The sequence below is a fragment of the Nothobranchius furzeri genome, chromosome 6 (genome assembly GCF_043380555.1).
Source record: "Nothobranchius furzeri strain GRZ-AD chromosome 6, NfurGRZ-RIMD1, whole genome shotgun sequence".
NCBI classification, from domain to species: Eukaryota; Metazoa; Chordata; class Actinopteri; order Cyprinodontiformes; family Nothobranchiidae; genus Nothobranchius; species Nothobranchius furzeri.
This window is the reverse complement of record NC_091746.1, coordinates 18,932,868-18,951,093: the sequence shown is the minus strand read 5'-3', so window position 1 is coordinate 18,951,093 and position 18,226 is coordinate 18,932,868.

The following is an 18,226-nucleotide window of genomic DNA, read 5'->3' as shown; positions in this document are numbered from 1 at the left end:
CATGTCAACACTGGGTCTGACTGAGCGCCTCCACCAGAGAGGCCCAAGCAAGACGCGCCCCGAGGAGCGTCTTGCCACGTGTCAACACTGGGTCTGACTTACAGCCTCCAGGAGAGAGGCCCGAGGAGCGTCTTGCCACATGTCAGCACTCGGTCTGACTGAGCGCCTCCAGGAGAGAGGCCCAAGCAAGAAGCGCCCCGAGGAGCGTCTTGCCACGTGTCAACACTGGGTCTGATTGAGGGCCTTCTGGAGAGAGGCCCAAGCAAGATGCGCCCCGAGGAGCGTCTTGCCACATGTCAACAATGGGTCTGATTGAGGGCCTCCAGGAGAGAAGCCGAAGCAAGACGCGCCCCGAGGAGCTTCTTGCCACATGTCAGCACTCGGTCTGACTGAGCGCCTCCAGGAGAGAGGCCCAAGCAAGACGCGCCCAGAGGAGCGTCTTGACACATGTCAACACTGGGTCTGACAGAGGGCCTCCAGGAGAGAGGCCCAAATAAGACGCGCCCCGAGGAGCGTCTTGCCACATGTCAACAATGGGTCTGACTGAGGGCCTCCAGGAGAGAATTCCAAGCAAGACGCGCCCCGAAGAGCGTCTTGCCACATGTCAGCACTCGGTCTGACTGAGCGCCTCCAGGAGAGAGGCCCAATTAAGACGCGCCCCGAGGAGCGTCTTGCCACATGTCAACACTGGGTCTGACTGAGCGCCTCCAGGAGAGAGGCCCAATTAAGACGCGCCCCGAGGAGCGTCTTGCCACATGTCAACACTGGGTCTGACTGAGCGCCTCCAGGAGAGAGGCCTAAGCAAGACGCGCCCCGAGGAGAGTCTTGCCACATGTGAACACTGGGTCTGACTGAGCGCCTCCAGGAGAGAGGCCCAAGCAAGACATGCCCCGAGGAGCGTCTTGCCACATGTCAACACTGGGTCTGACTGAGTGCCTCCATGAGAGAAGCCCCAGCAAGACGCGCCCAGAGGAGCGTCTTGCCACATGTCAACACTGGGTCTGACTGAGCGCCTCCAGGAGAGAGGCCCGAGGAGCGTCTTGCCACATGTGACCTCTGGGTCTGACTGAGCGCCTCCAGGAGAGAGGCCCAAGCAAGACGCGCCCCGAGGAGCGTCTTGTCACATGTCAACACTCGGTCTGACTGAGCGCCTCCAGGAGCGAGGCCCAAGGAGCGTCTTGACACATGTCAACACTGGGTCTGACTGAGCGCCTCCAGGAGAGAGGTCCAAGCAACACGCGCCCCGAGGAGCGTCTTGCCACATGTCAACACTGGGTCTGACTGAGTGCCTCCATGAGAGAAGCCCCAGCAAGACGCGCCCCGAGGAGCGTCTTGTCACATGTCACTACTCGGTCTGACTGAGCGCCTCCAGGAGAGAGGCCCAAGCAGGACGTGCCCCGAGGAGCGTCTTGCCACATGTCAACAGTGGGTCTGACTGAGGGCCTCCAGGAGAGAAGCCCAAGCAAGAAGCGCCCCGAGGAGCGTCTTGCCACATGTCAACACTGGGTCTGACTGAGCGCCACCAGGAGAGAGTCCCAAGCAAGACACGCCCCGAGGAGCGTCTTGACACATGTTAACACTGGGTCTGAATGAGGGCCTCCATGTGAGAAGCCCAAGCAAGACGCGCCCCGAGGAGAGTCTTGCCACATGTCAACACTGGGTCTGACATAGGGCATCCAGGAGAGAGGCCCAAGCAATACGCGCCCCGAGGAGCGTCTTGCCACATGTCAACAATGGGTCTGACTGAGGGCCTCCAGGAGAGAAGCCCAAGGAAGACGCGCCCCGAGGAGCTTCTTGCCACATGTCAGCACTCGGTCTGACTGAGCGCCTCCAGGAGAGAGGCCAAAGCAAGATGCGCCCCGAGGAGAGTCTTGACACATGTCAACACTGGGTCTGACAGAGGGCCTCCATGAGAGAGGCCCAAGCAAGACGCGCCCCGAGGAGTGTCTTGCCACATGTCAACACTGGGTCTGACTGAGCGCCTCCAGGAGAGAGGCCCAAGCAAGACGCGCCCCGAGGAGCGTCTTGCCACGTGTCAACACTGGGTCTGACTTAGAGCCTCCAGGAGAGAGGCCCAAGCAAGATGCGCCCCGAGGAGCGTCTTGCCACGTGTCACCACTGGGTCTGACTGAGCTCCTCCAGGAGAGAGGCCCAAGCAAGACGCGCCCCGAGGAGCGTCTTGCCACGTGTCACCACTGGGTCTGATTGAGCACCTCCAGGAGAGAGGCCCCATCAAGACGCGCCCCGAGGAGCATCTTGCCTTATGTCAGCACTCGGTCTGACTGAGCGCCTCCAGGAGAGAGGCCCAAGCAAGACCCGCCCCGAGGAGCGTCTTGCCACATGTCACTACTCGGTCTAACTGAGCGCCTCCAGGAGAGAGGTCCAAGCAAGACGCGCCCCGAGGAGCGTCTTGCCACATGTCACTACTCGGTCTGACTGAGCGCCTCCAGGAGAGAGGCCCAAGCAAGACGTGCCCCGAGGAGCGTCTTGCCACATGTCAACAATGGGTCTGACTGAGGGCCTCCAGGAGAGAGGCCCAAATAAGACGCGCCCCGAGGAGCGTCTTGCCACATGTCAACAATGGGTCTGACTGAGGGCCTCCAGGAGAGAAGCCCAAGCAAGATGCGCCCCGAGGAGCGTCTTGCCACATGTCACTACTCGGTCTGACTGAGCGTCTCCAGGAGAGAAGCCCAAGCAAGACGCGCCCCGAGGAGCGTCTTGCCACATGTCAACACTGGGTCTGACTGAGGGCCTCCAGGAGAGAGGCCCAAATAAGACGCGCCCCGAGGAGTGTCTTGCCACATGTCAACAATGGGTCTGACTGAGGGCCTCCAGGAGAGAAGCCCAAGCAAGATGCGCCCCGAGGAGCGTCTTGCCACATGTCAGCACTCGGTCTGACTGAGTGCCTCCAGGAGAGAGGCCGAAGCAAGACGCGCCCCGAGGAGCGTCCTGACACATTTCTCCTCTGGGTCTGACTGAGCGCCTCCAGGAGAGAGGCCCAAGCAAACCGCGCCCCGAGGAGCGTCTTGCCACATGTGAACACTGGGTCTGACTGAGCGCCTCCAGAAGAGAGGCCCAAGCAAGACGCGCCCGGAGGAGCGTCTTGCCACATGTCAGCACTCGGTCTGACTGAGCGCCTCCAGGAGAGAGGCCCAAGCAAGACGCGCCCCGAGGAGCGTCTTGACACATGTCTCCTCTGGGTCTGACTGAGCGCCTCCAGGAGAGAGGCCCAAGCAAGACGTGCCCCGAGGAGCATCTTGCCACATGTCAACACTGGGTCTGACTGAGTGCCTCCATGAGAGAAGCCCCAGCAAGACGCCCCCCGAGGAGCGTCTTGCCACATGTCAACACTGGGTCTGACTGAGCACCTCCAGGAGAGAGGCCCAAGCAAGACGCGCCCCGAGGAGCGTCTTGCCACATGTCAACACTGGGTCTGACTGAGCGCCTCCAGGAGAGAGGCCCGAGGAGCGTCTTGCCACATGTCACCTCTGGGTCTGACTGAGCGCCTCCAGGAGAGAGGCGCAAGCAAGAAACGCCCGAGGAGCGTCTTGACACATGTCAACACTGGGTCTGACTGAGCGCCTCCAGGAGAGAGGCCCCAGCAAGACGCGCCCCGAGGAGCGTCTTGCCACATGTCAACAATGGGTCTGACTGAGGGCCTCCAGGAGAGAAGCCCAAGCAAGACGCGCCCCGAGGAGCGTCTTGCCACATGTCACTACTCGGTCTGACTGAGCGCCTCCAGGAGAGAGGTCCAAGCAATATGCGCCCCGAGGAGTGTCTTGCCACATGTCAACACTGGGTCTGACTGAGTGCCTCCATGAGAGAAGCCCCAGCAAGACGCGCCCCGAGGAGCGTCTTGCCACATGTCACTACTCGGTCTGACTGAGCGCCTCCAGGAGAGAGGCCCAAGCAAGACATGCCCCGAGGAGCATCTTGCCACATGTCAACAATGGGTCTGACTGAGGGCCTCCAGGAGAGAAGCCCAAGCAAGACGTGCCCCGAGGAGCGTCTTGACACATTTCTCCTCTGGTTTTGACTGAGCGCCTCCAGGAGAGAGGCCCAAGCAAGACGTGCCCCGAGGAGCGTCTTGCCACATGTCAATACTGGGTCTGACTGAGTGCCTCCATGAGAGAAGCCCCAGCAAGACGCGCCCCGAGGAGCGTCTTGCCACATGTCAACACTGGGTCTGACTGAGCACCTCCAGGAGAGAGGCCCAAGCAAGACGCGCCCCGAGGAGCGTCTTGCCACATGTCAACACTGGGTCTGACTGAGCGCCTCCAGGAGAGAGGCCCGAGGAGCGTCTTGCCACATGTGACCTCTGGGTCTGAATGAGCGCCTCCAGGAGAGAGGCCCAAGCAAGACACGCCCCGAGGAGCGTCTTGTCACATGTCAACACTGGTTCTGACTGAGCGCATCCAGGAGCGAGGCCCAAGCAAGAAACGCCCGAGGAGCGTCTCGACACATGTCAACACTGGGTCTGACTGAGCGCCTCCAGGAGAGAGGTCCAAGCAACACGCGCCCCGAGGAGCGTCTTGCCACATGTCAACACTGGGTCTGACTGAGCGCCTCCAGGAGAGAGGCCCAAGCAAGACACACCCCGAGGAGCGTCTTGACACATGTTAACACTGGGTCTCACTGAGGGCCTCCATGTGAGAAGCCCAAGCAAGACGCGCCCCGAGGAGAGTCTTGCCACATGTCAACACTGGGTCTGACAGAGGGCATCCAGGAGAGAGGCCCAAGCAATACGCGCCCCGAGGAGCGTCTTGCCACATGTCAACAATGGGTCTGACTGAGGGCCTCCAGGAGAGAAGCCCAAGGAAGACGCGCCCCGAGGAGCTTCTTGCCACATGTCAGCACTCGGTCTGACTGAGCGCCTCCAGGAGAGAGGCCAAAGCAAGATGCGCCCCGAGGAGAGTCTTGACACATGTCAACACTTGGTCTGACAGAGGGCCTCCATGAAAGAGGCCCAAGCAAGACGCGCCCCGAGGAGTGTCTTGCCACATGTCAACACTGGGTCTGACTGAGCGCCTCCAGGAGAGAGGCCCAAGCAAGATGCGCCCCGAGGAGCGTCTTGCCACGTGTCAACACTGGGTCTGACTTAGCGCCTCCAGGAGAGAGGCCCAAGCAAGATGCGCCCCGAGGAGCGTCTTGCCACGTGTCACCACTGGGTCTGACTGAGCTCCTCCAGGAGAGAGGCCCAAGCAAGACGCGCCCCGAGGAGTGTCTTGCCACGTGTCACCACTGGGTCTGATTGAGCACCTCCAGGAGAGAGGCCCCAGCAAGACGCGCCCCGAGGAGCATCTTGCCTTATGTCAGCACTCGGTCTGACTGAGCGCCTCCAGGAGAGAGGCGCAAGCAAGACCCGCCCCGAGGAGCGTCTTGCCACATGTCACTACTCGGTCTAACTGAGCGCCTCCAGGAGAGAGGTCCAAGCAAGACGCGCCCCGAGGAGCGTCTTGCCACATGTCAACAATGGGTCTGACTGAGGGCCTCCAGGAGAGAGGCCCAAATAAGACGCGCCCCGAGGAGCGTCTTGCCACATGTCAACAATGGGTCTGACTGAGGGCCTCCAGGAGAGAAGCCCAAGCAAGATGCGCCCCGAGGAGCGTCTTGCCACATGTCACTACTCGGTCTGACTGAGCGCCTCCAGGAGAGAAGCCCAAGCAAGACGCGCCCCGAGGAGCGTCTTGCCACATGTCAACACTGGGTCTGACTGAGGGCCTCCAGGAGAGAGGCCCAAATAAGACGCGCCCCGAGGAGTGTCTTGCCACATGTCAACAATGGGTCTGACTGAGGGCCTCCCGGAGAGAAGCCCAAGCAAGATGCGCCCCGAGGAGCGTCTTGCCACATGTCAGCACTCGGTCTGCCTGAGTGCCTCCAGGAGAGAGGCCCAAGCAAGACGCGCCCCGAGGAGCGTCTTGACACATTTCTCCTCTGGGTCTGACTGAGCGCCTCCAGGAGAGAGGCCCAAGCAAGACGCGCCCCGAGGAGCGTCTTGTCACATGTAAACACTGGGTCTGACTGAGCGCCTCCAGAAGAGAGGCCCAAGCAAGACGCGCCCGGAGGAGCGTCTTGCCACATGTCAGCACTCGGTCTGACTGAGCGCCTCCAGGAGAGAGGCCCAAGCAAGACGCGCCCCGAGGAGCGTCTTGACACATGTCTCCTCTGGGTCTGACTGAGCGCCTCCAGGAGAGAGGCCCAAGCAAGACGTGCCCCGAGGAGCATCTTGCCACATGTCAACACTGGGTCTGACTGAGTGCCTCCATGAGAGAAGCCCCAGCAAGACGCCCCCCGAGGAGCGTCTTGCCACATGTCAACACTGGGTCGAACTGAGCACCTCCAGGAGAGAGGCCCAAGCAAGACGCGCCCCGAGGAGCGTCTTGCCACATGTCAACACTGGGACTGACTGAGCGCCTCCAGGAGAGAGGCCCGAGGAGCGTCTTGCCACATGTCACCTCTGGGTCTGACTGAGCGCCTCCAGGAGAGAGGCGCAAGCAAGAAACGCCCGAGGAGCGTCTTGACACATGTCAACACTGGGTCTGACTGAGCGCCTCCAGGAGAGAGGCCCCAGCAAGACGCGCCCCGAGGAGCGTCTTGCCACATGTCAACAATGGGTCTGACTGAGGGCCTCCAGGAGAGAAGCCCAAGCAAGACGCGCCCCGAGGAGCGTCTTGCCACATGTCACTACTCGGTCTGACTGAGCGCCTCCAGGAGAGAGGTCCAAGCAATATGCGCCCCGAGGAGTGTCTTGCCACATGTCAACACTGGGTCTGACTGAGTGCCTCCATGAGAGAAGCCCAAGCAAGACATGCCCCGAGGAGCATCTTGCCACATGTCAACAATGGGTCTGACTGAGGGCCTCCAGGAGAGAAGCCCAAGCAAGACGTGCCCCGAGGAGCGTCTTGACACATTTCTCCTCTGGTTTTGACTGAGCGCCTCCAGGAGAGAGGCCCAAGCAAGACGTGCCCCGAGGAGCGTCTTGCCACATGTCAATACTGGGTCTGACTGAGTGCCTCCATGAGAGAAGCCCCAGCAAGACGCGCCCCGAGGAGCGTCTTGCCACATGTCAACACTGGGTCTGACTGAGCACCTCCAGTAGAGAGGCCCAAGCAAGACGCGCCCCGAGGAGCGTCTTGCCACATGTCAACACTGGGTCTGACTGAGCGCCTCCAGGAGAGAGGCCCGAGGAGCGTCTTGCCACATGTGACCTCTGGGTCTTACTGAGCGCCTCCAGGAGAGAGGCCCAAGCAAGACACGCCCCGAGGAGCGTCTTGTCACATGTCAACACTGGTTCTGACTGAGCGCCTCCAGGAGCGAGGCCCAAGCAAGAAACGCCCGAGGAGCGTCTCGACACATGTCAACACTGGGTCTGACTGAGCGCCTCCAGGAGAGAGGTCCAAGCAACACGCGCCCCGAGGAGCGTCTTGCCACATGTCAACACTGGGTCTGACTGAGCGCCTCCAGGAGAGAGGCCCAAGCAAGACACGCCCCGAGGAGCGTCTTGACACATGTTAACACTGGGTCTGACTGAGGGCCTCCAGGAGAGAAGCCCAAGCAAGACGCGCCCCGAGGAGCGTCTTGCCACATGTCAACACTGGGTCTAATTGAGCGCCTCCAGGAGAGAGGCCCAAGCAAGACGCGCCCCGAGGAGCGTCTTGCCACATGTCACTACTCGGTCTGACTGAGCGCCTCCAGGAGAGAGGTCCAAGCTACACGCCCCCCGAGGAGCGTCAGGCCACATGTCACTACTCAGTCTGACTGAGCGCCTCCAGGAGAGAGGCCCAAGCAAGACGCGCCCCGAGGAGCGTCTTGCCACGTGTCAAGACTGGGTCTGATTGAGGGCCTTCTTTAGAGAGGCCCAAGCAAGACGCGCCCCGAGGAGCGTCTTGCCACATGTCACCACTTGGTCTGACTGAGCGCCTCCAGGAGAGAGGCCCAAACAACACGCGCCCCGAGGAGCGTCTTGACACATTTCTCCTCTGGTTTTGACTGAGCGCCTCCAGGAGAGAGGCCCAAGCAAGACGTGCCCCGAGGAGCGTCTTGCCACATGTCAATACTGGGTCTGACTGAGTGCCTCCATGAGAGAAGCCCCAGCAAGACGCGCCCCGAGGAGCGTCTTGCCACATGTCAACACTGGGTCTGACTGAGCACCTCCAGGAGAGAGGCCCAAGCAAGACGCGCCCCGAGGAGCGTCTTGCCACATGTCAACACTGGGTCTGACTGAGCGCCTCCAGGAGAGAGGCCCGAGGAGCGTCTTGCCACATGTGACCTCTGGGTCTGAATGAGCGCCTCCAGGAGAGAGGCCCAAGCAAGACACGCCCCGAGGAGCGTCTTGTCACATGTCAACACTGGTTCTGACTGAGCGCATCCAGGAGCGAGGCCCAAGCAAGAAACGCCCGAGGAGCGTCTCGACACATGTCAACACTGGGTCTGACTGAGCGCCTCCAGGAGAGAGGTCCAAGCAACACGCGCCCCGAGGAGCGTCTTGCCACATGTCAACACTGGGTCTGACTGAGCGCCTCCAGGAGAGAGGCCCAAGCAAGACACACCCCGAGGAGCGTCTTGACACATGTTAACACTGGGTCTCACTGAGGGCCTCCATGTGAGAAGCCCAAGCAAGACGCGCCCCGAGGAGAGTCTTGCCACATGTCAACACTGGGTCTGACAGAGGGCATCCAGGAGAGAGGCCCAAGCAATACGCGCCCCGAGGAGCGTCTTGCCACATGTCAACAATGGGTCTGACTGAGGGCCTCCAGGAGAGAAGCCCAAGGAAGACGCGCCCCGAGGAGCTTCTTGCCACATGTCAGCACTCGGTCTGACTGAGCGCCTCCAGGAGAGAGGCCAAAGCAAGATGCGCCCCGAGGAGAGTCTTGACACATGTCAACACTTGGTCTGACAGAGGGCCTCCATGAAAGAGGCCCAAGCAAGACGCGCCCCGAGGAGTGTCTTGCCACATGTCAACACTGGGTCTGACTGAGCGCCTCCAGGAGAGAGGCCCAAGCAAGATGCGCCCCGAGGAGCGTCTTGCCACGTGTCAACACTGGGTCTGACTTAGCGCCTCCAGGAGAGAGGCCCAAGCAAGATGCGCCCCGAGGAGCGTCTTGCCACGTGTCACCACTGGGTCTGACTGAGCTCCTCCAGGAGAGAGGCCCAAGCAAGACGCGCCCCGAGGAGTGTCTTGCCACGTGTCACCACTGGGTCTGATTGAGCACCTCCAGGAGAGAGGCCCCAGCAAGACGCGCCCCGAGGAGCATCTTGCCTTATGTCAGCACTCGGTCTGACTGAGCGCCTCCAGGAGAGAGGCGCAAGCAAGACCCGCCCCGAGGAGCGTCTTGCCACATGTCACTACTCGGTCTAACTGAGCGCCTCCAGGAGAGAGGTCCAAGCAAGACGCGCCCCGAGGAGCGTCTTGCCACATGTCAACAATGGGTCTGACTGAGGGCCTCCAGGAGAGAGGCCCAAATAAGACGCGCCCCGAGGAGCGTCTTGCCACATGTCAACAATGGGTCTGACTGAGGGCCTCCAGGAGAGAAGCCCAAGCAAGATGCGCCCCGAGGAGCGTCTTGCCACATGTCACTACTCGGTCTGACTGAGCGCCTCCAGGAGAGAAGCCCAAGCAAGACGCGCCCCGAGGAGCGTCTTGCCACATGTCAACACTGGGTCTGACTGAGGGCCTCCAGGAGAGAGGCCCAAATAAGACGCGCCCCGAGGAGTGTCTTGCCACATGTCAACAATGGGTCTGACTGAGGGCCTCCCGGAGAGAAGCCCAAGCAAGATGCGCCCCGAGGAGCGTCTTGCCACATGTCAGCACTCGGTCTGCCTGAGTGCCTCCAGGAGAGAGGCCCAAGCAAGACGCGCCCCGAGGAGCGTCTTGACACATTTCTCCTCTGGGTCTGACTGAGCGCCTCCAGGAGAGAGGCCCAAGCAAGACGCGCCCCGAGGAGCGTCTTGTCACATGTAAACACTGGGTCTGACTGAGCGCCTCCAGAAGAGAGGCCCAAGCAAGACGCGCCCGGAGGAGCGTCTTGCCACATGTCAGCACTCGGTCTGACTGAGCGCCTCCAGGAGAGAGGCCCAAGCAAGACGCGCCCCGAGGAGCGTCTTGACACATGTCTCCTCTGGGTCTGACTGAGCGCCTCCAGGAGAGAGGCCCAAGCAAGACGTGCCCCGAGGAGCATCTTGCCACATGTCAACACTGGGTCTGACTGAGTGCCTCCATGAGAGAAGCCCCAGCAAGACGCCCCCCGAGGAGCGTCTTGCCACATGTCAACACTGGGTCGAACTGAGCACCTCCAGGAGAGAGGCCCAAGCAAGACGCGCCCCGAGGAGCGTCTTGCCACATGTCAACACTGGGACTGACTGAGCGCCTCCAGGAGAGAGGCCCGAGGAGCGTCTTGCCACATGTCACCTCTGGGTCTGACTGAGCGCCTCCAGGAGAGAGGCGCAAGCAAGAAACGCCCGAGGAGCGTCTTGACACATGTCAACACTGGGTCTGACTGAGCGCCTCCAGGAGAGAGGCCCCAGCAAGACGCGCCCCGAGGAGCGTCTTGCCACATGTCAACAATGGGTCTGACTGAGGGCCTCCAGGAGAGAAGCCCAAGCAAGACGCGCCCCGAGGAGCGTCTTGCCACATGTCACTACTCGGTCTGACTGAGCGCCTCCAGGAGAGAGGTCCAAGCAATATGCGCCCCGAGGAGTGTCTTGCCACATGTCAACACTGGGTCTGACTGAGTGCCTCCATGAGAGAAGCCCAAGCAAGACATGCCCCGAGGAGCATCTTGCCACATGTCAACAATGGGTCTGACTGAGGGCCTCCAGGAGAGAAGCCCAAGCAAGACGTGCCCCGAGGAGCGTCTTGACACATTTCTCCTCTGGTTTTGACTGAGCGCCTCCAGGAGAGAGGCCCAAGCAAGACGTGCCCCGAGGAGCGTCTTGCCACATGTCAATACTGGGTCTGACTGAGTGCCTCCATGAGAGAAGCCCCAGCAAGACGTGCCCCGAGGAGCGTCTTGCCACATGTCAACACTGGGTCTGACTGAGCACCTCCAGTAGAGAGGCCCAAGCAAGACGCGCCCCGAGGAGCGTCTTGCCACATGTCAACACTGGGTCTGACTGAGCGCCTCCAGGAGAGAGGCCCGAGGAGCGTCTTGCCACATGTGACCTCTGGGTCTTACTGAGCGCCTCCAGGAGAGAGGCCCAAGCAAGACACGCCCCGAGGAGCGTCTTGTCACATGTCAACACTGGTTCTGACTGAGCGCCTCCAGGAGCGAGGCCCAAGCAAGAAACGCCCGAGGAGCGTCTCGACACATGTCAACACTGGGTCTGACTGAGCGCCTCCAGGAGAGAGGTCCAAGCAACACGCGCCCCGAGGAGCGTCTTGCCACATGTCAACACTGGGTCTGACTGAGCGCCTCCAGGAGAGAGGCCCAAGCAAGACACGCCCCGAGGAGCGTCTTGACACATGTTAACACTGGGTCTGACTGAGGGCCTCCAGGAGAGAAGCCCAAGCAAGACGCGCCCCGAGGAGCGTCTTGCCACATGTCAACACTGGGTCTAATTGAGCGCCTCCAGGAGAGAGGCCCAAGCAAGACGCGCCCCGAGGAGCGTCTTGCCACATGTCACTACTCGGTCTGACTGAGCGCCTCCAGGAGAGAGGTCCAAGCTACACGCCCCCCGAGGAGCGTCAGGCCACATGTCACTACTCAGTCTGACTGAGCGCCTCCAGGAGAGAGGCCCAAGCAAGACGCGCCCCGAGGAGCGTCTTGCCACGTGTCAAGACTGGGTCTGATTGAGGGCCTTCTTTAGAGAGGCCCAAGCAAGACGCGCCCCGAGGAGCGTCTTGCCACATGTCACCACTTGGTCTGACTGAGCGCCTCCAGGAGAGAGGCCCAAACAACACGCGCCCCGAGGAGCGTCAGGCCACATGTCACTACTCAGTCTGACTGAGCACCTCCAGGAGAGAGGCCCAAGCAAGACGCGCCCCGAGGAGCGTCTTGCCACATGTCAACAATGGGTCTTACTGAGGGACTCCAGGAGAGAAGCCCAAGCAAGACGCGCCCCGAGGAGCTTCTTGCCACAGTACTCAGCACTCGGTTTGACTGAGCGCCTCCAGGAGAGAGGCCAAAGCAAGATGCGCCCCGAGGAACGTCTTGACACATGTCAACACTGGGTCTGACAGAGGGCCTCCACGAGAGAGGCCCAAGCAAGATGCGCCCCGAGGAGTGTCTTGCCACATGTCAACACTGGGTCTGACTGAGCGCCTCCAGGAGAGAGGCCCAAGCAAGACGCGCCCCGAGGAGCGTCTAGCCACGTGTCAACACTGGGTCTGATTGAGGACCTTCTGGAGAGAGGCCCAAGCAAGACGCGCCCCGAGGAGCGTCTTGCCACATGTCAACAATGGTTCTTACTGAGGGCCTCCAGGAGAGAAGCCCAAGCAAGACGCGCCCCGAGGAGCTTCTTGCCACATGTCAGCACTCGGTCTGACTGAGCGCCTCCAGGAGAGAGGCCAAAGAAAGACGTGCCCCGAGGAGCGTCTTGCCATATGTCACTACTAGGTCTGTTTGAGCGCCTCCAGGAGAGAGGCCCAAGCAAGACGTGCCCCGAGGAGCGTTTTGCCACATGTCAACAATGGGTCTGACTGAGGGCCTCCAGGAGAGAAGCCCAAGCAAGACACGCCCCGATGAGCGTCTTGACACATGTCAACACTGGGTCTGACTGAGGGCCTCCATGAGAGAAGCCCAAGCAAGACGCGCCCCGAGGAGAGTCTTGCCACATGTCAACACTCGGTCTGACAGAGGGCATCCAGGAGAGAGGCCCAAGCAATACGCGCCCCGAGGAGCGTCTTGCCACATGTCACCACTGGGTCTGACTGAGCGCCTCCAGGAGAGAGACCCAACCAAGACGCGCCCTGAGGAGCGTCTTGCCACATGCCAACACTGGGTCTGACAGAGGGCCTCCAGGAGAGAGGCCCAAGCAAGACGCTCCCCGAGGAGCGTCAGGCCACATGTCACTACTCAGTCTGACTGAGCGCCTCCAGGAGAGAGGCCCAAGCAAGACGCGCCCCGATGAGCGTCTTGACACATGTCAACACTGGGTCTGACTGAGGGCCTCCATGAGAGAAGCCCAAGCAAGACGCGCCCCGAGGAGAGTCTTGCCACATGTCAACACTCGGTCTGACAGAGGGCATCCAGGAGAGAGGCCCAAGCAATACGCGCCCCGAGGAGCGTCTTGCCACATGTCACCACTGGGTCTGACTGAGTGCCTCCAGGAGAGAGACCCAACCAAGACGCGCCCTGAGGAGCGTCTTGCCACATGCCAACACTGGGTCTGACAGAGGGCCTCCAGGAGAGAGGCCCAAGCAAGACGCGCCCCGAGGAGCGTCAGGCCACATGTCACTACTCAGTCTGACTGAGCGCCTCCAGGAGAGAGGCCCAAGCAAGACGCGCCCCGAGGAGCGTCTTGCCACATGTCAACAATGGGTCTTACTGAGGGACTCCAGGAGAGAAGCCCAAGCAAGACGCGCCCCGAGGAGCTTCTTGCCACAGTACTCAGCACTCGGTTTGACTGAGCGCCTCCAGGAGAGAGGCCAAAGCAAGACGCGCCCCGAGGAACGTCTTGACACATGTCAACACTGGGTCTGACAGAGGGCCTCCACGAGAGAGGCCCAAGCAAGATGCGCCCCGAGGAGTGTCTTGCCACATGTCAACACTGGGTCTGACTGAGCGCCTCCAGGAGAGAGGCCCAAGCAAGACGCGCCCCGAGGAGCGTCTTGCCACGTGTCAACACTGGGTCTGATTGAGGACCTTCTGGAGAGAGGCCCAAGCAAGACGCGCCCCGAGGAGCGTCTTGCCACATGTCAACAATGGTTCTTACTGAGGGCCTCCAGGAGAGAAGCCCAAGCAAGACGCGCCCCGAGGAGCTTCTTGCCACATGTCAGCACTCGGTCTGACTGAGCGCCTCCAGGAGAGAGGCCAAAGAAAGACGTGCCCCGAGGAGCGTCTTGCCACATGTCAACACTGGGTCTGACTGAGTGCCTCCATGAGAGAAGCCCCAGCAAGATGCGCCCCGAGGAGCGTCTTGCCATATGTCACTACTAGGTCTGTTTGAGCGCCTCCAGGAGAGAGGCCCAAGCAAGACGTGCCCCGAGGAGCGTTTTGCCACATGTCAACAATGGGTCTGACTGAGGGCCTCCAGGAGAGAAGCCCAAGCAAGACACGCCCCGATGAGCGTCTTGACACATGTCAACACTGGGTCTGACTGAGGGCCTCCATGAGAGAAGCCCAAGCAAGACGCGCCCCGAGGAGAGTCTTGCCACATGTCAACACTCGGTCTGACAGAGGGCATCCAGGAGAGAGGCCCAAGCAATACGCGCCCCGAGGAGCGTCTTGCCACATGTCACCACTGGGTCTGACTGAGCGCCTCCAGGAGAGAGACCCAACCAAGACGCGCCCTGAGGAGCGTCTTGCCACATGCCAACACTGGGTCTGACAGAGGGCCTCCAGGAGAGAGGCCCAAGCAAGACGCGCCCCGAGGAGTGTCTTGCCACATGTCACCACTGGGTCTGACTGAGCGCCTCCAGGAGAGAGGCCCAAGCAAGACGCGCCCCGAGGAGCGTCTTGTCACATGTCAACACTGGGTCTTTCTGAGCGCCTCCAGGAGAGAAGCCCAAGCAAGATGCGCCCCGAGGAGCGTCTTTCCACATGTCAGCACTCGGTCTGACTGAGCGCCTCCAGGAGAGAGGCCCAAGCAAGACGTGCCCAAAGGAGCGTCTTGCAACATGTCAACAATGGGTCTGACTGAGGGCCTCCAGGAGAGAAGCCCAAGCAACACGCGACCCGAGGAGCGTCTTGCCACATGTCAGCACTCGGTCTAACTGAGCGCCTCCAGGAGAGAGGCCAAAGCAAGACGCGCCCCGAGGAGCGTCTTGCCACATGTCAACAATGGTTATGACTGAGGGCCTCCCGGAGAGAAGCCCAAGCAGGACGCGCCCCGAGGAGCGTCTTGACACATGTCAACACTGGGTCTGACAGAGGGCCTCCAGGAGAGAGGCCCAAGCAAGACGCGCCCCGAGGAGTGTCTTGCCACATGTCACCACCTGGTCTGACTGAGCGCCTCCAGGAGAGAGGCCCAAGCAACACGCGCCCCGAGGAGCGTCAGGCCACATGTCACTACTCAGTCTGACTGAGCGCCTCCAGGAGAGAGGCCAAAGCAAGACGTGCCCCGAGGAGCGTCTTGACACATGTCAACACTGGGTCTGACAGAGGGCCTCCATGAGAGAAGCCCAAGCAAGACGCGCCCCGAGGAGTGTCTTGCCACATGTCAACACTGGGTCTGACTGAGCGCCTCCAGGAGAGAGGCCCAAGCAAGACGCGCCCCGAGGAGCGTCTTGCCACGTGTCAACACTGGGTCTGACTGAGCGCCTCCAGGAGAGAGGACCAAGCAAGATGCGCCCAGAGGAGCGTCTTGCCACGTGTCACCACTGGGTCTGACTGAGCGCCTCCAGGAGAGAGGCCCAAGCAAGACGCGCCCCGAGGAGCGTCTTGCCACATGTCAACAATGGGTCTGACTAAGGGCCTCCAGGAGAGAAGCCCAAGCAAGACACGCCCCGATGAGCGTCTTGACACATGTCAACACTGGGTCTGACTGAGGGCCTCCATGAGAGAAGCCCAAGCAAGACGCGCCCCGAGGAGAGTCTTGCCACATGTCAACACTCGGTCTGACAGAGGGCATCCAGGAGAGAGGCCCAAGCAACACGAGCCCCGAGGAGCGTCAGGCCACATGTCACTACTCAGTCTGACTGAGCGCCTCCAGGAGAGAGGCCCAAGCAAGACCCGCCCCGAGGAGCGTCTTGCCACATGTCACTACTCGGTCTAACTGAGCGCCTCCAGGAGAGAGGTCCAAGCAAGACGCGCCCCGAGGAGCGTCTTGCCACATGTCACTACTCGGTGTGACTGAGCGCCTCCAGGAGAGAGGCCCAAGCAAGACGTGCCCCGAGGAGCGTCTTGCCACATGTCAACAATGGGTCTGACTGAGGGCCTCCAGGAGAGAAGCCCAAGCAAGACGCGCCCCGAGGAGCGTCTTGCCACATGTCAACACTGGGTCTGACTGAGGGCCTCCAGGAGAGAGGCCCAAATAAGACGCGCCCCGAGGAGCGTCTTGCCACATGTCAACACTGGGTCTGACAGAGGGCCCGCAGGAGAGAAGCCCAAGCAAGATGCGCCCCGAGGAGCGTCTTGCCACATGTCAGCACTCGGTCTGACTGAGCGCCTCCAGGAGAGAGGCCCAAGCAAGACGCGCCCCGAGGAGCGTCTTGTCACATGTCAACACTGGGTCTTTCTGAGCGCCTCCAGGAGAGAAGCCCAAGCAAGATGCGCCCCGAGGAGCGTCTTTCCACATGTCAGCACTCGGTCTGACTGAGCGCCTCCAGGAGAGAGGCCCAAGCAAGACGTGCCCAAAGGAGCGTCTTGCAACATGTCAACAATGGGTCTGACTGAGGGCCTCCAGGAGAGAAGCCCAAGCAACACGCGACCCGAGGAGCGTCTTGCCACATGTCAGCACTCGGTCTAACTGAGCGCCTCCAGGAGAGAGGCCAAAGCAAGACGCGCCCCGAGGAGCATCTTGCCACATGTCAACAATGGTTATGACTGAGGGCCTCCCGGAGAGAAGCCCAAGCAGGACGCGCCCCGAGGAGCGTCTTGACACATGTCAACACTGGGTCTGACAGAGGGCCTCCAGGAGAGAGGCCCAAGCAAGACGCGCCCCGAGGAGTGTCTTGCCACATGTCACCACTTGGTCTGACTGAGCGCCTCCAGGAGAGAGGCCCAAGCAACACGCGCCCCGAGGAGCGTCAGGCCACATGTCACTACTCAGTCTGACTGAGCGCCTTCAGGAGAGAGGCCAAAGCAAGACGTGCCCCGAGGAGCGTCTTGACACATGTCAACACTGGGTCTGACAGAGGGCCTCCATGAGAGAAGCCCAAGCAAGACGCGCCCCGAGGAGTGTCTTGCCACATGTCAACACTGGGTCTGACTGAGCGCCTCCAGGAGAGAGGCCCAAGCAAGACGCGCCCCGAGGAGCGTCTTGCCACGTGTCAACACTGGGTCTGACTGAGCGCCTCCAGGAGAGAGGCCCAAGCAAGATGCGCCCAGAGGAGCGTCTTGCCACGTGTCACCACTGGGTCTGACTGAGCGCCTCCAGGAGAGAGGCCCAAGCAAGACGCGCCCCGAGGAGCGTCTTGCCACATGTCAACAATGGTTATGACTGAGGGCCTCCCGGAGAGAAGCCCAAGCAGGACGCGCCCCGAGGAGCGTCTTGACACATGTCAACACTGGGTCTGACAGAGGGCCTCCAGGAGAGAGGCCCAAGCAAGACGCGCCCCGAGGAGTGTCTTGCCACATGTCACCACTTGGTCTGACTGAGCGCCTCCAGGAGAGAGGCCCAAGCAACACGCGCCCCGAGGAGCGTCAGGCCACATGTCACTACTCAGTCTGACTGAGCGCCTTCAGGAGAGAGGCCAAAGCAAGACGTGCCCCGAGGAGCGTCTTGACACATGTCAACACTGGGTCTGACAGAGGGCCTCCATGAGAGAAGCCCAAGCAAGACGCGCCCCGAGGAGTGTCTTGCCACATGTCAACACTGGGTCTGACTGAGCGCCTCCAGGAGAGAGGCCCAAGCAAGACGCGCCCCGAGGAGCGTCTTGCCACGTGTCAACACTGGGTCTGACTGAGCGCCTCCAGGAGAGAGGCCCAAGCAAGATGCGCCCAGAGGAGCGTCTTGCCACGTGTCACCACTGGGTCTGACTGAGCGCCTCCAGGAGAGAGGCCCAAGCAAGACGCGCCCCGAGGAGCGTCTTGCCACATGTCAACAATGGGTCTGACTGAGGGCCTCCAGGAGAGAAGCCCAAGCAAGACACGCCCCGATGAGCGTCTTGACACATGTCAACACTGGGTCTGACTGAGGGCCTCCATGAGAGAAGCCCAAGCAAGACGCGCCCCGAGGAGAGTCTTGCCACATGTCAACACTCGGTCTGACAGAGGGCATCCAGGAGAGAGGCCCAAGCAACACGAGCCCCGAGGAGCGTCAGGCCACATGTCACTACTCAGTCTGACTGAGCGCCTCCAGGAGAGAGGCCCAAGCAAGACCCGCCCCGAGGAGCATCTTGCCACATGTCACTACTCGGTCTAACTGAGCGCCTCCAGGAGAGAGGTCCAAGCAAGACGCGCCCCGA